This window comes from Schistocerca gregaria, chromosome 11 (assembly GCF_023897955.1).
Source record: "Schistocerca gregaria isolate iqSchGreg1 chromosome 11, iqSchGreg1.2, whole genome shotgun sequence".
Classification (NCBI taxonomy): domain Eukaryota; kingdom Metazoa; phylum Arthropoda; class Insecta; order Orthoptera; family Acrididae; genus Schistocerca; species Schistocerca gregaria.
Window position 1 is genome coordinate 128,744,341 of NC_064930.1, and position 25,453 is coordinate 128,769,793.

Consider the following 25,453-nt stretch of genomic DNA (forward strand, 5'->3'; position numbering starts at 1 on the left):
CTAGCTTAAGAATTTTACGCCCATGCATTTTGTAAAGTGGGTGATAGAGAGAAACGTGTGACGAGGGCCTCCCGACCGCTCGCCTGGTGCAGGTCTTTCGACTTGACGCCGCTTGCGCGTCCTTGGAGATGAAATGATGACGATTAGGACAACACGACACCCAGTCCCTGAGCAGAGAAAATCTCCAACCCAGCCAGGAATCGAACCCGTCTGTCACGCTGACCACTCAGCTACCGGGGCGGACAACCGGGTGATGTGTGACCCAGATGCTGCCGCTGCGGTCGCGTGTACCACGTTGACACGCACAAGCTTTATGCACAAGTCAGAGCGTTCGGCAGCACTTTCAACTTGGCACGCTCAAGACTGATGTTCACAACACCGTCCGTGTAGTGACGGCATTACACTTTCCTAAAACAGTGCACGGAGATCGGCGCAAATACTGTTGAGTGGTACTTAAGATAGGGAAATAAATTAGTGAAATCAAGGTGAAGTGAAGTAGAAATTTAAAATTAATGAGAAACTTCGTTTAGCTTAGAAGAGTTACACTCTGGCAAACAACGGGCAGAGCAGAAGAGGCAATGACCGCGAAGTCAGCACATTCAGGAGAAGCTATCGTCCTCCCCCACGTAAGCAGAAGCTGTCGATTCAGCCGTCAGGGCATCGCCCGTCCGGCTCACGTGTTTCTCAATTGTCACACGTGATCAAAGGCTCTCGCCTACATTCCGAGAGCCAATGACCGACGTTAAGAAGATTCTTCGCGAAGCTTTTCGACGTGACAAAAGAGGCAACGACAGCGATGTTGTTCACCTCCAGTGAAGTGAATAAGTACGCGAGACGCAGTGGGCCCGACAGGAGTAGCTTTCAGTTCAGTTCCGGTACAGTCGGTGCTCAAGACCGTCATGCAGGAAGATACTACATCGTACACAGAAGCACCGAGTCCGCCGCTGTAATGGAATAGCAAGCAGCAGCCTCGGCGCCAGAAGACAGAAGGTATTTGAGGCCAGATTTTTATGTACCCAAGTGACTCGTGAGGACGGGAAGGAGACAGCGCACATCCGAGTCGTCACCGTCCGATTCACGACTTCTTCCTCAATAATTAAACGGACCACCTCGCGATGCGCGTCTCCAGTCAACTGGGCGAAACGGCGACACGAGATACACACCGCCGTGCGTAATCAGACGCCGCCGCTCACGCAAGCAGAAGGCTTCGCAAACGACACAGTTGCCAGTATCCCAGCCAGAAACCCTTGTACAAAACTTTTATTGAAAGTTATCTTATGTAAAACTGCTGTTTCATTCTACCTCATACCTGAGCCAAGGATGAACCCACCCTGCAAAAATGTTGTTAAGAGAGAAAAAGTAATTTATTTAGTGTTTTTCACCCTGACATAATGCTTTAGAATCAAATGCCCTTTGCAGTAGTGCTCATCCTGACAGATGACCATCACAAACAGAGAAAACCCAGTTACAGTACGGAGTAGAGAGGAGCGGAGAGTATTCGTTGTGAAGGGGTGCCGTCGAGAATAGATACGATGTGTCAGGGGACGAAAAGCAGTTCGCTATAAAATTAACGAAGAATGCCAACAAGTTAGGAATTACTACAATAATAGTGATTGCGATATTTCTCTCGGCAGTTTAAACCGAGTAGGTGAGCGAGTAAGGTAACCAGGAAAATAACAATAGCTACAGTTGTATGCTATAGCATACAATGTAAAGAATTTCAGGCAAATAGTTTCAGATCAAGTAATACTACAGTTAACGGTAACAGTCGAAGACACTAGCAGGAAGATAATTACGGAGTTACAGTTACAAGAACAATAGGTAAAGGCACAGAAAGAGAGATAGTTGGAGAGTAGATGCAATTTCAAGATAGCATTCAGAGAAGGAGAGATGTTGCAAAAGATTAGTATTAAATTAAGGTGAGAGGTGCTAGGTTTTCGCATAGTTTCTCTTGATGCTGTTCAGTTCTGACACGTTTCTAAATGCATTCTTTTCAGGGGGGGGGGGGGCGGTCTTAATTATGCTGCCGCCCAGAGTACATACATTCTGAAGGCCGAAATGGGGTGTGGCGTTGTTTTAAATCCTTAGATGGTCCTTTGTACACTCCTGGAAATGGAAAAAAAACACATTGACACCGGTGTGTCAGACCCACCATACTTGCTCCGGACACAGCGAGAGGGTTGTACAAGCAATGATGACACGCACGGCACAGTGGACACACCAGGAACCGCGGTGTTGGCCATCGAATGACGCTAGCTGCGCAGCATTTGTGCACCGCCGCCTTCAGTGTCAGTCAGTTTGCCGTGGGATACGGAGCTCCATCGCAGTCTTTAACACTGGTAGCATGCCGCGACAGCGTGGACGCGAACCGTATGTGCAGTTGACGGACTTTGAGCGAGGGCGTATAGTGGGCATGCGGGAGGCCGGGTGGACGTACCGCCTAATTGCTCAACACGTGGGGCGTGAGGTCTCCACAGTACATCGATGTTGTCGCCAGTGGTCGGCGGAAGGTGCACGTGCCCGTCGACCTGGGACCGGACCGCAGCGACGCACAGATGCACGCCAAGACCGTAGGATCCTATGCAGTGCCGTAGGGGACCGCACCGCCACTTCCCAGCAAATTAGGGACACTGTTGCTCCTGGGGTATCGGCGAGGACCATTCGCAACCGTCTCCATGAAGCTGGGCTACGGTCCCGCACACCGTTAGGCCGTCTTCCGCTCACGCCCCAACATCGTGCAGCCCGCCTCCAGTGGTGTCGCGACAGGCGTGAATGGAGGGACGAATGGAGACGTGTCGTCTTCAGCGATGAGAGTCGCTTCTGCCTTGGTGCCAATGATGGTCGTATGCGTGTTTGGCGCCGTGCAGGTGAGCGCCACAATCAGGTCTGCATACGACCGAGGCACACAGGGCCAACACCCAGCATCATGGTGTGGGGAGCGATCTCCTACACTCGTCGTACACCTCTGGTGATCGTCGAGGGGACACTGAATAGTGCATGGTACATCCAAACCGTCATCGAACCCATCGTTCTACCATTCCAAGACCGGCAAGGGAACTTGCTGTTCCAACAGAACAATGCACGTCCGCATGTATCACGTGCTCTAGAAGGTGTAAATCAACTACCCTGGCCAGCAAGATCTCTGGATCTGTCCCCCATTGATCATGTTTGGGACTGGATGAAGCGTCGTCTCACGCAGTCTGCACGTCCAGCACGAACGCTGGTCCAACTGAGGCGCCAGGTGGAAATGGCATGGCAAGCCGTTCCACAGGACTACATCCAGCATCTCTACGATCGTCTCCATGGGAGAATAGCAGCCTGCATTGCTGCGAAAGGTGGATATACACTGTACTAGTGCCGACATTGTGCATGCTCTGTTGCCTGTGTCTATGTGCCTGTGGTTCTGTCAGTGTGATCATGTGATGTATCTGACCCCAGGAATGTGTCAATAAAGTTTCCCCTTCCTGGGACAATGAATTCACGGTGTTCTTATTTCAATTTCCAGGAGTGTAAGATCTTGTCTTATTGTAAGCCCTGCCCTTGCTAACTATTTTTTCTCGTGGCTGAAGATCTGCGTCCTTTTTCGGTGTGAGACAAATTTGACAATTATTGGATGAGATTTCGAAGCACCTTATAATCCACGTACCATCCAGTGTCTACCTTACCTATGTCAATGCCTAATATTTCTCGTGCAACCTGTATAAGGAGGTCATCTGTGTCTTCCGGCTCATCTTCGCCGCCGGCTATTTTTCCTTTTTATATAGACTGAAGCGAGGAGAAAGGAAACGGAAGGAACTATTAAGGTAAGCTGCACTGAGACCTTGCGCGGAATCAGCGGCAATGAGAAAAAATGTATGCAACCCTGGAACTCGAACCCGGGGTCCGCTGCTACATGATTCATTGCTCGTAGAGGCGAATCAGATATATGAAAGCGTGCTGTCCGTTTATTCAAACATGTCACAAAGAACAGACATTGCGTATCCCTAATATTTCGCCTTTACTGCCCTCTCTGAAATTCGTCACACACAAATTATTCTCGGGACCGAGAGCTGTATAAAGCTCTGAAATGTTTAGCGATTCGTGAAACGTGTAACGAAAAGACATGTTAAACGCCACTGATGGGGAAGCGTTTACCGAGGGCGACAAAAATGTTGTTTCTACTCAAGTCGGATTTCAGTGTGGCTGTGAAGTTATCTGGTAACGCACAACAGGTCTAGGTGAAAAGAAGGTAATTGTTGGATGTTATTAACGGCCTCCCGATTCCGTCGAGACAGAGTTATTCAAAGAAAGTCTACGCTCAGTAGTGCGGAAGTACCCAAATCGTGCAGTATTAGTTCCGAGCATAGACAAGGACACCGATGGATTCCTTACAAGGTTTCCACATAAGTAGCCTTGCAGAGTACTGTTGAACATGTTTTTTCGAAAACTGTCTTGAGCACCTAGTTCGAGAGAGCACATACAATGGAAATACACACATAAAAAAAAATTGCGTGACCCCGGTTACCAGAACTCGGGAAGATAAACGTTGGCTGTGGATATCGTATCAGATACACAGTCCCTTTGACTTTTTAAAGATGTCACTAAGCCCGACCACAGATGTGAGCAACCGTGTATGAGCAGCGCCTATTAGACAGACGGGGTCCGACAGCCGATCCGTTCCAGTCATTCCACCACGAAGGAGGTACACGGCTCGTGTTGTCTGTAGTTCAACCGTGCCTACACCGTCAATACAGCGGTCCGCATTGTTCGTTTGTGCCAGGAAGGGCTCTCAACAAGTGAATTGTCAAGGCGAGTCGGAGTAAACGAAAGCGATGTCGATGACATGTCTCGCTCAGGATGCCCGGGGGCCACTACGGCAATCGATGACCGCTGCTTGCGGATTATGGCTCGGAGGTACCCCGACAGCAAAGCCAACATGTTGAATAATGCCTTTCGTGCAGCCACAGGACGTCGTGTTAAGACTCAAACAGTGCACAGTAACCTGCACGATGCACGTCTTCACTCCCGACGTCCATGGCGAGGTCCATCTTCGCAACTACGACACAGTGCAGCGCGGTACCGATGGGCCCAACAACATGCCGGATGGACCTCGCAGCATTGGCATCACGTTCTCTGCACCGATGAGTCTCATATATACCTTCAACCAGACAATCGTCGGAGACGTGCTTGGAGGCAACCCGGTCAGGCTGAAAGCTTTAAATACACTGTCCAGCGAGTGCAGCAACATAGAGGTTCCCTGCTGTTTTGGGGTGGCATTATGTGGGGCCGATGTACTCTCTCGTGGTCATGGAAGGCGCCGCAACGGCTGTGCAATACGTGAATGCCATCCTCTGACCGATTTTTTAATTTCGTTTTTAGTGCAACGAGATCGGCAGTATACAGTATATGGCCGAGGCATTCGTCTTCATGGACGACAATTCGCGGCCCCATCGTGCACATCTTGTGGCTGACTTCCTTCAGGATAACGACATCGCCCGACTAGTGTGGCCAGCATATTCTCCAGACATGTGCCGGCCGGAGTGGCAGAGCGGTTCTAGGCGCTACAGTCTGGAGCCGGGCGACAGCTACGGTCTCAGGTTCGAATGCTGCCATGGGCATGGATGTGTGTGATGTCCTTAGGCTAGTTAGGTTTAATTAGTTCTAAGTTCTAGGCGACTCATGACCTCGTAAGTCAATTTGCATAGTGCTCAGAGCCATTTGAACCATTTTTCTCCAGACATGTACCCTATCGAACATACCTGGGACAGACTGAAGAGGGCTGTTTATGGCCGACGTGACCCTCCAACCACACTGAGTGATCTACGCCGAATCACCGTTAGGAATGGGACAATCTCCCTTGATGAACTTGTGGATCGTATTCCACGACGAATACAGGCGTGCATTAACTCAAGAGGACGTGGTAGTGGGTATTACAGGTTCCGGTGTGTACACCAATCTGGGCAACCGACTCTGAAGGTCTCGCTATACGGTGGTACAACATGCCATGTGCCATTTTTATGAGCAATAATAAGGGCGGAAACGATGTTTATATCGATCTCTGTACAAAAAATTGGAATAGTTTCCGGAACCAACCGAAGTGATGCTAAACTTTTTTTGATGTAAGTATTTTAGAGCATGTAGCTACAAAGATGCCTGGACTCACCGAGGGTGTCACTACAGAGACAGGCGTTAGTGATAATGACGTTGCCGTAGCGACGATGGTTACTTAAGTTATTAAATCAATCAAGAAAGCTAGGAGAGTAGTTGAGCAGAAAAGCGGTTGTTAGAATTTCAAACAGTGAATGGACATTATTTAGTTCCAGTATGATGGGTGTAGAGTAATTATAAGCCAAGTTTGAACAGATCCTAAATCGTGCTGTGGAAAAGTATGTGCCTAGTAAGCGAATGAAGGATGGAGAATATACATTGCGGAAAATGATGATGAAGCAGAGACTGTTGCACACTCAGTTCAACAGAGAGCACGCTAACAACAATTCAAGGTTAGTAGAGATTCGTGCGTCTGTGGAAAGATCGAAGCTCGAGCATAAAGCTGCCGCCGTCATACCTCAACAAATTATCTTGAAGAGATCGCGAGACTATTCTGGTCCTGCGTAAAACCGCTGAGTGGGGGGCGAAGCTTCAGCCTAGTGTGCTAGTAGAAAACAACAAAAGGAATGCTCAAGTTTTAAATTTCATGTTTAAGGAATATTTCACGCAGCAGAATCGTAGAAACATGCAGTCGTTACACTCTCGTGTCGACACCACGGTAATGGACATTCCTAGCCTAGAGAAGCAGCTGGAACATTTGGTAGCAAATAAGTCGCCAGGTCCTGACCGAATACCGATTCGGTTTCACCAACAGTACTCTACGGCATTGGCCCCTTACTTAGATTGCATTTATCGTGAATCTCTCGCATAACGCAAAGTCCCAAGTGACTGGAAAAAAGTGACTCCTATGTACACTAATGGCCATTAAGATTGCTATACTACGAAGATGACCTGCTACACGCGCGAAATATAACCGACAGGAAGAAGATGCTGTGATATGCAAATAATTAGCTTTCCAGAGCATTCACACAACATTGGCGACACCTACAACGTGCTGGCATGAGGAAAGTTTTCAACCGATTTCTCATACACAAACAGCAGTTGACCGGCGTTGTCTGGTGAAACGTTGTTGTCATGCCTCGTGTAAGGAGGAGAAATGCGTGCCATCACGTTTCCGACTTTGATAAATGTCGGATTCTAGCCTATCGCGATTGCGGTTTATCGGAGCGCGACACTGCTGCTTGGTCGAGATCCAATGACTGTTAGGAGAATATGGAATCGGTGGGTTCAGGAGCGTAATACGGAATGCCGTGCAGGATCCCAGCGACCTCGTATCACTAGCAGTCTAGGTGACAGACATCTTATCCGCATGGCTGTAACGGACCGTGCAGCCACGTCTCGATCCCTGAGTCAACAGGTGGGGACGTTTCCAAGACAACAACCATCTGCACGAACAGTTTGACGACGTTTGCAGCAGCATGGACTATGAGCTTTGTTACTCTTGACGCTGCATCACAGACAAGAGCGCCTGCGATGGTGTACTCAACGACGAACCTGGCTGCACGAATGGCAAAACGTCATTTTTTCGGATGAATGCAGGTTCTGTTTACAGCATCACGAAAGCGTGTATTCGTCATCGCCATACTGCTGTATCACCCCGCGTGATGGTATGGGGAGCAATTGGTTACAGGTCTCGGTCACCTCTTGTCCGCATTGGCGGCACTTTGAACAGTGGACGTTACATTGCAGATGTGCTACGACGGAAAAAATCGCAACACCACAAGCAGTTGTGAGAGATAAACGAAAGTTGGTAGGCGTGTTTCTACAATTGAAAAATAGTGTCGATTTAAATTTCGCGCCAGTCGCATAAGAATGGTGTTAGTAGGGGGGGGGGGGGGCACTGTGAGGGTGCAGATCAGGTCTGCTGTAAATACACGCCGTGGCGGTTGTGAGCGTTAGTTACCTTCTAGATTGGACGTGGTGGTTTGATCTTAGCCAAGAATGCCTTTGAGGAGACAGAGACGCCATTACGATCATCTTAACGAGTTTGAACGAGGTCGTGTAATAGGGACACGAGAAGCTGGATGTTCCTCCAGCGATTTCGCAGGAGACTTGGCAAAAATGTAGCACTGTATCCTGGCAGCGGTGACCGCGAGAATGTACGGTTGCAAAAAGCTCGGGCTCCGACCGGTCACGTGGCGCTACCAAGAGGGAAGGCAGTCGTGTCTGGCGTACGTCTCTGGCACATCACATTTCTTCTGCAGTAGCAATTCGAACAGCGGTCGACGACATAACGAAATAATAATCGATTACTTCAGGGACAGCCCCGAGCCAAGGCGCCCAGTAGCATGCATTTCACTGACCCCCAAACCACCGGCATTTGCGACACAAAACTGACATCGCACACCATTACAACACAATGCATGCCCGTTTCAATGTTTGCATTCAACATTCTGATCGTTACATCTGTTATTAACTTATCAGCATGTCACTTTTGCAACGGCTTATTTCGCGCTTACGTTGCCCTGTGATGCTGCAATGTTAATTACTTAAATATCCTACATAGACCGACGTATTCCCGAAATTTCATTACTCTACATGATTTTTTGTTCGTTTGTTGCTGTGATTTTTTTTTTATCGCCAGTTCATTTGTCCAGTCGCGGAAGCCGTCAGGCTCTGATGCCACCCTGCAACATACCTCTGCCAGGCAGGCTGCATAGAGCATAGCCCCTGTAAATCAGTAACTGCACAGTCCAGCGAGCTAAGAAAGTTGCAGCTCGGTCCGCAGAGGTCCTTCGTGTACACGAGACACTAGAACAGGTGGTGCACGCATCCGCGACAGAGTCACTGCTGCATTCACCGTGACACGTGCGGCCACTGGAGTGTGAGTGTGCCTCCCGGGCAGCCCCGTCGTAGCCGACAATTGGTGCCCACCGCTACGAACCCAGCATCGCCTCCGACTGCACGCCGCCTTCGCTTCCTGTCCACAGTGTTAACTATACAGACGGCGCTTCTACGAAATCGGCAAAAAATCTCGTACACCATTTAAAGAGTATTATGTCTTTGCAGAAAACTACACTGTCAAAACTTCCCTTTAACTAACAGCTAAAATTAAAAACTTTTCCATTTCTGATGATGGTAATTCCGTATCCTTTAACGTAGTTAATTTACTTGCTAACATTCACATTTTTGAGACTATTAAAATTACTGATGAGAATCTTCTCCAACACAAAAACCTAATGTACAAGAAATTAAAGATGTCATTAGGTTATTACTTCTGATACTCTCCTACAACTATTTCCAGTTTAACGCTGACATTTTTTTTACGACCTTAAGCCTTTGCCGTGCCCATTTGTATAACAAGTACGCTTGCCAACAGTATTGTTAAACATCATAAAAGGCAGTACTTTAAGAAATTGGTGTGACCTGAGCAATTTTCCAGTCTTTAGGTACGGATCTTTCTGTGAGCGGTTGTATATAATTACTAAACATGGAGCTATTGTATCAGCACACTCAGAGGAACTTGACTGGTATACAATCTGGAACGGAAACCTTGCCTTTAATAAGTGATTTACGCTGCTTTGCTACACCGAGGATATACACTTCTATGCTTCTCATTTTGGCACTTTCTGTTGACTGGGCTTCATATTCTTTGCTGAAGGAGTTTCGGAAAACCACGTTTCTTAACTCTACTTTAGTGGCACTGTCATCAGTGACTCCACTGTTACTTTCGCCCAGTGAAGGTACTGATTGCGTCTTGACACTGGTGTACTCTATGCATGAACAGAATCTCTGGGTTTCTCGCCAGATTTCGAAACAGAGTTTTGTTGCGGAAATTATCAAGAGCATCTCGCACTGTAGTAACCGCTATATTTAGAACTTCTTCAAAACATTGCCAGTCTTCCGGATTTTGGATTCTTTTAGATTTGGCATGCTTTTTCCGTTACTTCTGCAACAGCGATTTCACCCGTTTTGTCCATGGGGGATCAGTACCATCACTTATTAATCTATGTGGTATATATATCTCTCAATTGCAATCGATACTATTTCTCTGAAATCATTCCACATCTTTTCTACGCTTACATGATCAGATCGGAAGGAGTGGAGGCTGTTTCCTTAAAAATCGTTAAGAGCATTGTCAGCTTTTTTTAAACAGATGTACTTTAAGTTTCTTTTTGATGGTTGTAGGTGTTACACTATTCAGTGTACAGGCAACTGACTTGTGGTCGCTAATCCCTGTATTCGTCATGATACTACCTATTCATCCAGGAATATTTGCTGCTATGAGGTCAAGTACGCTTTCGTAACCATTTATGCTTCGAGTGGGCTCACGAACTAATAGTTCAAAATACTTTTTTTAGAAAGCATTCAGTACTATTTCAGGTGACGTTTTAAGCCTGCCGCCGGCTTTAAACGTGTAAATTTTCCACCATATCGAGGATACATTGAAATCACCACCGACTATGATTGTGAGTGGGGTACCTTTTGAAATGAGACTCACGTTTTCTTTGAACTGTTCAGCAACTATATCCTCTCACTCGGGGGTCGGTAAAACGATCCAGTTTAGTCCGATTGACAAGTACAGCCTCTACCCAAACTATTTCGCAGGAACTATCTACTTCAGTTTCACTACAAGGTAAACTACTTCTGACAGCAATAAATACTCCAGCACCAACTATGTTTAATCTATCCCTTCTGAACGTTGTTAGGTCGTTTGAAAAAATTTCGGCTTAATATATTTCCGGCTTTAGCCAGGTTTCCGTACCTATAACTGTTTGAGCTTCAGTGCTTTCTATTAGGGCCTGGAGCTCTGGTTCTTTCCCAACACAGCTACGATAATTTACAACACCGATCGTTTCTACAACCTCCTTACTGTGTGTTACCTGCCCCCTTTTAGACAGACGCCATTTCTATGTTTTCCTGAGACCCTCTAACCTAAAAATGCACCCCAGCCGCCCCCACTACCCGTGTAGTGGACTCCTGACCTATTAAGCGGAATCCAGAAACCCACTACCCTATGGCACAAGTCAAGGACTCTGAGGCCTACACAGTCACATAACCGCCTGAGCCTATGATTCATACCTTCCACTCGGCTCTGCACCGAAGGACCACAGTCGGTTCTGTCGATGATGCTGCAGATGGTGAGCTCCGCTTTAATCTCGCAAGCAAGACTGGCAGTCTTTACCATTTCCGCTAAACAAAAGGAGAGAGAATCTCCTCCAATCCAAAGCGACACAAGCCATTGGCACCGACTGGGGCCACCACCTGCAGTTGGGTGCACCCTGTACTCTTCATGGCATCCGGAAGCACTCTTTAGAAATCAGGACTGACTCCCCCACCTTGTGCACACTGCCATCCTTCCACACCTTGGCAGCCATGTTACTAAGGGGGCCCAATTACGCGCCTATTAATGGAGTTCCGAACCACCAGCAAACTCACCTTCTGTGAACACCACGAATTTGCGTTCCAAGAAGGTTCCTCTGGAGGCCCTACGATCGGCCCCTCGCAAAGTCTTTCGCTGCCTGCCATACTTTGGAATGATCTCTCACTCGACCACAGGTGAGGGATCAACCTCAGCGCTGCAGACCAACATAAATGTAGGATAATGACATCACTGCTGCTCAAAAATCTGCAGTCAGAGAAGACAACTCCAAATGCAAGGGGAAAAGACACAAGAATGCTATAAGTAAATATCAGAAACTTATCTATTATAAAGAACATTCCTAGATGTTGAAAGCGACCGAAATTGTTAATTCTACTTACGATGTTTTAAAAGAATTAACTTATATGGTAAAATAAACCAAGTCTGCTTTTCTTCATGGTTACGTGACGTTACGTATATATCTGTTTTGTATTTTTATTCGTCCATGCCTTTCGTTTAAGCACTCACTCAAGCTAAACAGGTCTCTGCTGCCAAGTCATTATCAATTGTCATCGATGAAGGGTGAAAACAAAGGAAAGAGTATTCCCTTTCTTTTGCCTGATGGCGGATTTAGGGAGTTGGGATGCATGGCAAAAGCGCATTCTTACGCGACTTTTATTTTTACCAAAGTACTTTTATACCGTAACAGCGTTGTGTACGTTGATTATGACTCTATGATCATACTGATATACTAAAAAGGACAACCAAACCAGCATCCACTGCAACGTGGATAGTAGTACGAAAAGATTTGTTTTTACTTTTTAGACATTACTCCTGACTAGAAAATTCGAAGCGCAAGGGACCGTTACAATCGAGTCTGCACAATTCGAAGTTCGAATAATTAATTCTATTTAACTCGACTTTAGATGAAATCAGGAAAAATCGAAATAAAATTTTTATTTTCTTTTTACTAACGTATTTCCAGTTTTCTTACATGTTATTTGCTTTAGTATTTGAAATGGAAGGTACACACAAATGTTCGAAAATACGTACATTCAGCTTCATTCATTTTTCAATACTGAACAAACTGTTACGAATGGATGCATTTTGTGAACTAAATTTCTTATAAACCACCTTATGCCTTTGGATTTAGCGTGTCACTTCTTATTTGTATCTGAGACTTCGGTTCCCAGACTAACCGTTAATGATTTAGCGTTCCGTTAAGCTATAACCTCCGACAAATACCTTTTGTACCCTGCATTGAGTAAGGCAATACTATAAACTTTCGCCTCGCCCGGTGTGCTTGCTCCCGCTTTTTAATACTTATGAGCAACATTATCTTTCCGCTCGATGATCGATTGCAGCTTGGATGGTGGAATCCCGAAACAATTCGTTACCTGCTACTTCTCGTTGCATTCCACAGCGTCGAAACTCGTTTCTGTTTTACGAATGTCGGAAACTTCCTGGAAAATATCCTAAAGTGAAAAACGTCTACTTTCTCCGTGGTCGAAGTTCCTTGTGTGACAAAATGGCGTCAGATTTGAATCACTATTAATTACGAGACTGACAGTGCGCAAACAAAGGTTAAGTCCACGTGGTTGTCACTTATTGCCTGTATTGGCATATGCGGGTCATTGTTAGGAATCATCTTTATGTAAAATTATAAACTGGTGAAGCTGTTAGCTAGGATTCTCATTTGTGGGTCATTGCGATGAACAGCTTAGGGAGCGCCGCTAGGAGTAACAGAAAATAAAAATATTCGCTGGAATATAAACGAAAATCTATATTGAGTTTAAACCTACGACACATAGGAAGAGTTCGTCTCAGGACTTGTAAATATGCTCTAAATTACAGAAAACGTGAGAAAAGCCCTCCCAGAAGCCTAAATAGGGCAGCGCTGAGAGAAGGTGACAGCTCCCTCAGAGTCGGAAAAAAAGGAAGAAATTGCGCAACGCGATAACGTACTCAAAGGCTATATCGTACCCCAGCCACTGAAAAGTCCAAAATTGTGAGTGTGACCACTGTAATAAAGATATTGTTAACTAAATTTCATATTAATATGAAACATGTTACGATTTTATCCCGACGTTTTCACGAAAACTCTACGGCCCAGACCTGAACTGCACACACAGAAATTTATTTGCAACGGATTAATAATATGCTGTGGTATTTCGTGCACTGTTAACACAACTGATGAAACAGACAGAATTATCTGGTGTAAGCTAGGCGTTGACTTGTAATTATAGAATGTCTGCGGGTCGTTTTGATATGACAGTCGCCTCGATTAGTGAAGAAGTTGCTTCGGTTTTCTGAAACAAACGATTAACAACCGTCGACTGCATACAGTCGCAAAGGCTGATTTCAAATGTCTTTGGTAACTGTAAAGCTACTTCACCTGGGTAGGGGGGACAGCTACTAGTCGGAGGTAAACACTTCCCCCTCACAGCGTTCTAATGTTGCCGGCTACACTATGCCACTCAGCGTCCGATGTAAACACAGCCGACAACAGGAAGTGTGACAGGACTACCAGACCGAGTTCGGAGCAGGAAACGGCCGGGGTCCCCGGTGGTCTAGTGGTAAGGGGGTCTGGAACGTTCCAGCGCCTCGGCTGGGGCTATTCGCCCCAGCCGGGCCGGGGTTCAATCCCCGGCCGGCGCTGGAATTTTCAGATTTCCGAACACTAGCCTCCACCTCTGCCCTGGCATGTGGCGCATACCGGGCACCCCCGTGGGGTCCGTGCTTCGGATCCCACGTGGAGCTCACTCCCACACTACAAAATATACCTCATTATGCTGCTGCAATCACTTATTTTAAATTTTAATACGCACACTTTCTTCACCAGACCACATCTGCATATATTTTCCAGGTACTTTCTACATATTATATCTCACTGTCAAAAGAAACAGCATAGTATCATGAACATTTGTAGGATTACAACAATGAAATAATATCCTTACTAAAAAAAACTAATACGTTTTATTTTCGTTTTTGTTCTAAATGCTGCTAAGATAACTACAAGAAATTGGAAGCTGTTTTGGTATTTAATAATCAGTAATTAGAAAAATAAATTTGGCTATAATACTGATACATATATTACATATTTACTTAGTACATTCTCAGTGCAGGAACAGGATAAATTGTTTCAATGTCAAAAGAAATGCAAAATATTATATCAAATTTTTTTTTAATTATTCAAGAGTCAAAATGAGATTATGATATGACACAGGTCACTAATGAGGTACTCTCTTTCTTTGTATGAAAGAGGATAATTATCCTGGTTTTATGTGAGCTGAATGTTAAATTAAACAGATAACATTTAACATTTAAAAAACGAATTTCTTGACGATTTTACTGACAGGTCTACATGTTTCATATTATATTTCTGACGGTAGTTAGCTGACATCCTCTCAGGCTCAGCTTTATATGAAAGTATCTTGCAGGTCAGAAAATAAATTTTATGACTACCTCTACAGATTCAGTTGGTCTATTGTTGTTGTACTATTGTTGCATTGCGAGAGAGAGAGTGCTACTATAGCTGTTTTCTTTTTCTATTAAATTCCGTGCCATATCTCCATTCTAAATGCTAAAAATCGTGGATAAAACTTTTAGCAATACTATTTCCTTTTCACCACATCGCTGCTAGGTGTCGCTACTGGTCCCTCACACAGTCAGTTGTCTGTAGCGCAGGGCTTCGCTACCAGTGGACTCACTCTGCCGGGATTTGCTGCTTCATTCCTGAACGAGTACGCCGGCTGAAATACCCGCTAAATCCTCACACTAAACGAGAAGCGTAATAGCACCAATACCAAATAAGGCAACTCGTGGTCAGTGCGAATATTTTCAAACCACCACTATGATAACTCCTAGCTGAAAATACTGATACAAACTATTTGCAGAGGAATGGTGCACCTTACAGAAGCTGATTTAGAGGAAAATCAATTTGGAGGGTACAGCACCCATATTTATAACATCTTTCGATACAGAAAAAACTTTTGACGATGTTGACCAGAATATACAGTTTGAATTTAAGATGCAACCAGGAATAAAATATAGCGAGCGAAGCATTACTTAGAACTCCACCAGAAACGAGACAGCAGCTGTACGAGTTGAAGGACATGAAAGAAAGGAAATACGTGACAAGTGAGTGAGACAGGATTCTAGTCCATTCCCTGATGTTATTCATTCTTTATACAGGGTGTTTCACAAATCATGCTTCACACTACTCAGGGCTGTTCAGGGGACGTAACTGATGAAGTTTTACATAGGAATCTACTTCTGAAAACGTCAGCCAGCGACGCTACAGAGCGTCAAAGTTATAGATACCGGTGCCTACAAAAATAGAGGGATCCCACGAAGATGTTACAACCTTTCTAAGATGATGCAGATGGAAAAATGCATAAATTTGAGATTATGCCCTTGTATCGGAAAATTATAACAGAGAACCTTTCTGTTACCTCAGTATGTACCGTTATCGTTGTTGCTAAGATGTAGGACAGGAAACTTTCAGGTGTGGTGGTACGGAACGAGAGAAGAAAACAATGTGCAGTACACATAGGCTGTTACATGGATACATCAGGAACCATGAGCACTTGTTCATCTTCGCTAGCGTTCTTTGTAGGAACTATATCGCTTCTGTCCGATATTTTGAGAATGATACAATTATTTTTTCCTAAAACCTAGCAGCTGAATAGTGCTTGAAACGATATAAATGGTACTTATGATTTATGGTATGGAGACAGAAACGGTAGTTCACTTTAATGATAACAATATACAGCAAAATTCAGTAATGTTTCTGCAAAATGCCATAACACCCAAATCCTGAAACATAATCGGATATTTCGAATGTGGTACGACACCAGCTGTACAGTTTACTGGACAGATACAGAGTTTTCCGAAATTCTAGCACTTTTAGAGGGAACTAAGCGACAATATTTTTAATTTGAACCCCGTACGGAAACGTATACTTTCCGTGCTACAGCCGTTTGAATACATGTTTGCTAGGTGGGTATGCAACAGGGTAGCCATCGTGGGATGGCGGAAGGGGTGGGGGAAGATGCTTACGTCGGATGTCATTCACCGTCAGCCCTGCCACTCTGACAAGGCTCGTGCGTCACTCAAGTGTCTCTCAGTATTAGAGAAATATTGCGGAGTGCACTTTTGCCGAATACACCGATATGATCCTACTGTATGGCGAAGTTCGTCGCCTTTATCAAGCTCGTTCTCAGCAGCGTCCAACTTCACGGCATACGCTTTTCGCCACAACTGCGCAACGACTTTGAGATAATGGTGCGTTCACCGTCAGCACGGGTGACTGCAGTGCTACAAAGAGACGCAGGGCACCTAAGTTTCAAAAGGCCGTATTGTAAAGAAGAGTGTTTCTAAATCTTATCAAGTTTCCTTTCAATGAGTGGAATTGTGGAACTATCGATGTACTGGGTCACAGCTAATGACTTACTTGTACAAGTGGTCGCGTTACTAACATGTTTTCCGACGGCTGTAGCGAGGAAACGGTGCGTTACAGGAGATGGGTTCCAATTCAGAATACGAGTATTGTGTACTGATTCCCCATCTACACTAGGAGTTTGTAACGGAAATTTCGGAACATCGTGCATGTTTCCGGTATATTGTACAGTGGTTGTTCCACCATAATAGAAATTTCGAATACATTTCATAATTTCTGAGAGCTCATCAGGCGCGACTACCGTGTCCGCAGTATAAAACCCAGGGGGCCTCTTGCGTACGGGGGCTCTGACGCCCACGAGAACAACTGTAGGTAGAGAGCGCAACACAGCTTCTTTGATGGACATTTCACTCTAATGCTGCCAGATGTGTCTATTTTTAGAGGTATCTTGAACCGCCTCGCACCAGCTTTAAGCTCAAAGACGAATGTCCCAAATTCTGGCCACTGCTAACATTCTGAAATACACTATCGGATCAAAAGTATCCAGACACCTGGTAGTGGATTTCAATATGCGGTATGACCACCTTTTGCCATTACGAGGGGTTAACCTCTGCTGGGAACGCTTTCAGTGTAGACGATATTTTATGCATCACACATGTTGAGAGTTTCATCTGTGTGTACGTACGTGACAATACACTGGCCAACAAGATCTCCACCACTCTCCCCAATTTTGGAGCTATATGGGATTATCCTTGCAACCAGGTCGAGATTTTGACGATGTAACAAATCAATTGAACTGAATATGGTACGACATCCGTCAGGAGGACATCCACCAACTTTATCAATAAAGATCAAGTCGAATAGCTGCTTCCTTAAGGGCCAGAGGTGGCCCAACGCGTTATGACTTTCTCCTGAATGAGTCACCCAATTTAACAGCAATTGTTATCATTTGTTTGCCTTTACACGTACATCACATCTAACGATTTCCTTCACACTGGGATAATTTATTGGTGGTACTGCTTAGGGTGTAAATATGCAGGGTGTATCAAAAAGGATCAACCGATTTTTTTTAAAAAAGTAACTATTATGTTATTCGACATATGTGCGTGAATAGCGTAATGCTGGAAAGAGCAAACCCTACGGCTTTACATGGTTACCGCTTGGCAGCAGCACTGTCCGACCATTTCAGTCCTAGTAAAAATGGTGTCGCGGCGACAGGAAGCGTTTTGTGTTCTGCATTTTGCGCAGTGTGGGCAGTAATAAGTGTTCGACGTGACTTTCGTACAAGGTACGATGATGATCCTCCTACAGCACAGAGCATTAGATGATGGCATCAACGATTAAGAGAAAGAGAAGGTTTGCGGAAAGGCGAATCGCCGGGCCGTCCCCGAATGCCTGACACAGACGTCAAACGCATCCGCCACAGTTTCACGAGGGGTCCGCAGAAATCCGTTCGCCGTGCAGCTCGAGAGCTCAGCACGTCCCCGATGTCCGTCTGGCGTCTCTGCGTCGACGTTTATGCATCAAACAATATTAAATTCAGCTAATGCGAGCTGTTCGTGAGGGCGATACATCGTGTGAAGTTCCATAATTTCGCTCTTGTCAAGGTGGAGGATGGCCGTTTTCTCCCACAGTTAGTGTTTAGTGACGAGGCAACACTCCATTTACACAGAGAGGTGAACTGTCATAATGTGACAATATGAGGTACGGGACAACCACATGAAGGTGTACAACATAAAATAGACTCTCCTAAATTTAATGTATTTTGTACAGTTTAGAGGGAAAATGTGTATGATTCATATTTCTTTGCCGGAAACACTGTTACAGTAAGCATATATCTCGATATGCCTGAAAACTTTCTCTTCCCACAGTTTGATTCGAACGACTTCATTTTCCAATGCGATGGGGCACCGCGACAGTGGCATCTGGAAGTGTGGGAATTTCTAAATCAAACGATTGCTGAACGATGGATCGTTCACACTGGACTAAATCACTCACCCTTAGACTACTAGACTCCAAGGTCACCGCACCCGACTATATGTGATTATATATGTATGGTTTTGTAAGAGACTCTTTATGTACCTACATTACCAACAGCAATAAATGAACTGAGACATCGCATAACAGCACCTGTGGAAACTGTAACTCCAGACATGCTTGCTGCAGTGTTGGTACAATTTGAACACCGCATTGACATGTTCCGTGCATCTCAACGATGCATATTGAACACCAATGAAAAGGATGAAAATAACTTTTTTAGTTTTCGTACATCAAAGGACAAAATTCATTGTATTCATTGTATATGTTTCTTAGTTCCAGAAATATAGACGGCCCAGGTCGGATGATTGTTTTTGATACACCACGTATAGATAATGCACTTCAAAACCTCCCAATAATTAGGCCACTACCAAGATGGGAGACAACAAGTAGTCACACATGCGTCTTTGCATGTGTTGGATAAAAAGTGGTAGCACAATGCCATAATATGACGGATGTGAGTCATTCGGTACGCACACTTTCTGTTGCTGACAGATGGTGGGCTGAAGTAGTAAAGTCAGCAGCACAAGTCGTGTTTGAGTCAGCTGCAGTGTGTACTCTCTCAGAGATGGAGAGGCTAGCTCGAGTGCCTTAATAGTATGTTTGGGAAACACGAAAAACGTGCTTGGGTGCAGACTGGAAGGGCACGTGGTCGGAGCGCGCAACAATCTTTCCTTCCAGTGCTGCATTCTACCAACTTACACGACGCCAAACGACGAGCCCTGTGCAGGAGCACCGCATACGTGGCAGCGGGACATACTGGGACATCCACCGTATTCATCCGGTAGAGTCCCCCCAATTATGGCCTGATCACCCAAATGAACGAAGTATTTCGTGGCACGTCTTACAGCAAATGATAAGACACCATATGGCGGTCCTAGCGAGACATCATCACAGATGGATGCACAGACAGTGTATGAAATCTTTCATGTGGGTGTGGAAAGTGATCGAGACGCGAGACGGAAAATGTGATAAAGTGAATTTTAGTCAATGAAGACTGACATGAATTATAGCCAAACTGCCACTATTTTTCATTCACCTCCATGTATATTACCATACCCGTTTATTTTTACTCATAAAAATTTGTCAGTAATCTTGTATGAAATGTTTTCACAATATTTGTTTGTTTTCTAGATGTATAGCAATTCGGTAAGAAAAATGGAAGAGTTTGATTATTACTTACAATACTGCTCTGGCTGCACATTTTTCTGGGATCGGAACTGATGCCCTTAGCGTGAATGTACTTTGGCTTGCACCACAGCACATTTACTTGACGCAAAATACGACGAAATACTCTGCCAATACAGTTCGATTACCGTCTCGTAACTGTTGGACCTGGTGGTCTACCGGCACAGCGCGTGCCTGCAAATCGAGAATCTCGGGATCGAATCCAAGATGAACAAATAAATTTTTCTGTCTGCTTTTAATACAGCCTTCACCTCTCAATGATATGAGGAGTCGGTAGAAACAACATGTGGTGCGGATTCCACGTTAAACTGCCGATTCCCTTTCCCCGGTTGGACAACTGGAGTACGTTAATGATAAGCATGTCTTCAAAGTGCCGTCCAATTGAAAGACTTAAACGAGGGCACTGAAATAAGCGAAATTTAATATTATTATTACACTGTCCAGTCGCAGTAATCTGACCACGTGTTAAAATACGCAATAAACACCTTCTGCAGCACGAGACGCACAGGAATAGAGTCAATGATGTAACGACAGTCATAAGAAGCCATTCCTACCCCAGTACTTGTCATGCTGCGATAGAATTCTATCGATTGAGGATCCGTGGCACAAACTACTCGATCGAGGTGACCTTTCAGATTCTCGATTGGGTTTAAAGGCGGAAAATTTGGTGGTGAGGGCAGTACGGTAAATTCATCCTAGAGCTTTCAGAACCACGCACATACACTGCGAGCTATGTTACACGTGCATCTAGGGGTGTATTTGGTCCCCAAGGATAGGTGCGTACTAGGGTTGATCCATTGTGCCTTTCAGAACAACGAGATCACCCAGGGAGTGCCACGAAAACATTGCCCACACCATAACACTCCCTCAGGGTTGCAGGGCGTTTGCTTTCAATCTGTCCGATGGAGCACAAAATGTGATGAATATGGAGAGGCCACCTGTAGCACTCAGTGGACTTTCAGTTGTGGTACCGGCGTGCAAATGCAAGCTTTCAACGCCAATGAAGAGCAGTCAGCGTGGGTGCAGGGACCAGGTGCCCACTGCGGAAGCCCATAAGTTGTTGAGGAAACATTGGGGGCAGCCCTCGGTTCGCCTGGGCTGTCAGCTGCACAAAAGTTGCACGTCTTCTCGCCAGCACACACATCTGCAGCTATCGTTCACCTGTGTCGCCTACTGCCCGTAGTCCAACACACTTGCCTTGGAGCCGGATTAGAATACCGAGATTTTGCCACTCACGGTTTACTTTACATACAGTGGCATGTGAAAAGATTACAGATTTTGCCGTTTCGGAAATGCTTCCACCCTTGGGAAGAAAGCCAACGATTATGCCCTGTTGGACGTCACATAAATCGCCCCTTTTACGCATTATGACAACGACTTCACTGTTTCCAGCCTCCTCCCCCCACCCCCATTCATCACCTACTAATGCTATCTCCTGGAGTCTATGGGTTATTACACGTTGACCTCGAAAATAGGAGTTGGTCATATTAATATGACTGGATCTATTATTATTATTATTGAAACTTCCTGGCAGATTGAAAATGGGTGCCGCACCGAGACTCGAACTCGGGACCCTTGCCTTTCGCTGGCAAGTGCTCTACCAACTGAGCCACCCCAGCACGACTCACGCCCTGTCCTCACAGCTTTACCAGTGCCTCGTCTCCTACCTTGCAAACTTTACAGAAGCTCTCCTGCGAACCTATTATTGTTATTATTTCGTTGTTGTTCAGTTGCCTACAGTAATTTACTTGCTACAGTAACATTTTCTTTGCCTTTGCTGGAGTTGTCTTTCAAGTTTGCAGGGTCCGGCGCTACTGGACTGCGATATTACTGTTATTTCAAAATGAGCCGTTTGTTACTCTTAAAACTAACAAGGAGAGCCCCCAGCGGTGGGATCGACTTTTTGAATCCAAATAAGCCGTAGTGCAACTTAAGATCCCTGCATCCAGGTGGCCCTCGGTTTGAAAGTAACTGACGGAAAAGATTTCAAAACTTTGCGTGATGCTACATAGCGTGAAGGAAGTCGTATTCCACAGTCTGGTTACGTGTCATAATGGTTACGATAGAAGCTTAACCATGCCTCGTCAGGTGCAGTAATTTTTTTTTAAATCTTTATAGAAATGACTTTGATGTTTATTTGTACTCTATTTATTGGTTTAAATGTAATTTATTTCGTTCTATTCTTTTGTCACATCGTTTTAGTCACCGTATGAACTTTTCCATTTGTTTAATTTTTCTTCCAATCGGAATTTTTGTGAATGTGTAATTTATTATACCTATCTGTTTGACTATTGAATTACTTCAAAACTCCGATAAATGAATTAAAAAACTAAAGACGAAATAATCTATTTATATTGACTGTGCATTAATGTGAAAAACGTTTTTCTTTGGGAGACGTGCCTTTTTTTGCATGGTAATCGATATACAAATATTTAAAACATAACATAAAATCTTTGTGCACTATGGAAATTATAATGTAGATGAGGACATAAATGAGAGAATGTTTTCTAAGTAAAATAAAATTCAAGCAAAGTGAGAAATCGATATAATGTACACAATAACGTAGACGAAAATACAGGGTAATAAAAACAGGAGACATTAAATCGGAATTGATACATGAAGATAATTAAAAGTTCACAAACAAATATTTCCAGTGGAGAAGGGATGATAAGAAGAAAAACTAGACCAAATGAAGAAGTTCATATCACTATTGAATCACGTGACCCAGGAGTGGAACTAAAAAAATAAATATATATATTTACATCAGTTGAAGGAATATGATTATCAATGTCACTTCGATAAAGACCTAAAATAGATTTATTTCTCTGGTGAGATTCGAACCCACAACCTCATGCATGTGAAGCTAGTATCCTTTCAATTATCCTCATAACCAACTTATGTCATTCGGCTTTCTTCATACTATCGAGTCTCACACAAAATTCCGAATTTCTTTTCTCGTCACTTCCTCGCTAACGTCGACTCACCAGGATGAATGGCTGCAGTGTGCGATACTTGGGTGCTTAACCTACATAACCGTATAGATGGTTCCAAAAAGTCGATCCTACCGCTGGAGATATCTCCTTGTAAGGCATGACGAAAGAGGGCCGCCGTTTCATTATATACCCTGATATGGTGGTGGATACACATTTAGTAGTGTAGCAATACTAACACAATCGGTCTGAAACCTGCACGATCTAAGCAACAAGGAACGACTTCATACTTAGTCCAAAGGAAAATCTCCAGAATTACTAGAAAACTTATGGCCAATGCATCGAGTCCCCTGCAGTCATTTAGTCCGCGGCGACTGCTGAGAACCTTCAGAGCAGTCGACTACTTCGATGTTACACGTTCGGTGTCCTACTCTATGGAGCTGAGTCATGGGCTCTATTAGGCATTTGAAATGCGATCGTATCGAAAAATATTAAGGATACCATCGACAGAGGGGTAAAATACAGGGAGCGAAAGGATATTTACAATTTGTACAGAAACCAGATGGCAATTATTAGAGTCGAGGGGCATGAAAGGGAAGCAGTGGTTGGAAAAGGAGTGAGACAGGGTTGTAGCCTCTCCCGATGTTATTCAATCTGTATATTGAGCAAGCAGTGAAGGAAACAAAAGAAAAATTTGGAGTAGGTATTAAAATTCATGGAGAAGAAGTAAAAACTTTGAGGTTCGCCGATGAAATAGTAATTCTGTCAGAGACGGCAAAGGACTTGGAAGAGCAGTTGAACGGAATGGACAGTGTCTTGAAAAGAGGATATAAGATGAACATCAACAAAAGCAAAACGAGGATAATGGAATGTAGTCAAATTAAATCGGGTGATGCTGAGGGGATTAGATTAGGAAATGAGACACTTAAATTAGTAAAGGAGTTTTGCTATTTAGGAAGTAAATAACTGATGATGGTCAAAGTACAGAGGATATAAAATGTAGACTGGCAATGGCAAGGAAAGCGTTTCTGAAGAAGAGAAATTTGTTAATATCGAATATAGATATATATATCAGGAAGTCGTTTCTCCGAGTATTTGTTTGGAGTGTAACCATGTATGAAAGTGAAACATGGACGATAACTAGTTTGGACAAGAAGAGAATAGAAGCTTTCGAAATGTGATGCTACAGAAGAATGCTGAAGATTAGATGGGTAGATCACGTAACTAATGAGGAGGTATTGAATAGGATTGGAGAGAAGAGAAGTTTGTGGCACAACTTGACTAGAAGAAGGGATCGGTTGGTAGGACATGTTTTGAGGCATCAAGGGATCACAAATTTAGCATTGGAGGGCAGCGTGCAGGGTAAAAATCGTAGAGGGAGACCAAGAGATGAATACACTAAGCAGATTCAGAAGGATGTAGGTTGCAGTAGGTACTGGGAGATGAAGCAGCTTTCACAGGATAGAGTAGCATGGAGAGCTGCATCACACCAGTCTCAGGACTGAAGACAACAACAACACCATCGACAGATATAGTCAAAAATATAGCGGTACGAAAATGCAGAAATTCTCAACAGCATCCACATAGCAAAACTCGATTGTTTTGGTAGCGCAATTTCGCAACACTAAATAAAACTTGTTGAAATTAATAATTCAATGAAACATTAATGGCCGGCCATTGTGGACGAGCTGTTCTAGGCGCTTCAGTCTCGAACCGCGCGACCGCTACGGTCGCAGGTTCGAATCCAGACTCGTGTGTGTGTGTGTGTGTGTGTGTGTGTGTGTGTGTGTGTGTGTGTCCTTAGGTTAGTTAGAACTACTTAAACCTAAGTTCTAAGGGACTGATGACCTCAGATGTTAAGTCCCATAGTGCTCAGAGCTATTTGAACCATTTCTTTGAAAGATTAATGGCATACGTGACCCACGACGCACAGGATTATCCAGGCTAAATAACTCAGACCAGCAGTTTGGGTTCAGCACTGAATCAATGGTCCGAAAAACCATGGACGGACAACAGATCATGCTATCGATCGACAGTGTTACTGGAAGACGAGGCACTTAAGAGAGGAAGAATGACAAGGCAGAGAATGTTTAAAAATTACATAAATGCTCACCATTAAATCTAATAGTCCACTCATATAATCGCGCTAGCTGCCATTAAAATTAATCTGCAATTGGCATAGAGTTAAAATTTTTTGAACCTAGTGCTGTTAAAAGCATTCATGTTAACACTTATTTTGATCAATGTACGTATTTTTTGAGACATCCATTGTACGAGGACGTACAGAAAAGTAATGTTGACAAGTTTTGAGTGAAAAGTCACAAAGATTTTTAAATAAAACAAACTTCATGAACATTCTGCATCGGTATTCTTCACGTCAATAAATTTAGTTTTCAACACACTCACCCTCGGAACGAGCACAATTTCCCCAACTAGATACTATTTTGTTGACACCGTAACAGTATATTGTTTGACTATGTTAACAGAGCCACAACCTTACCTCTGCTT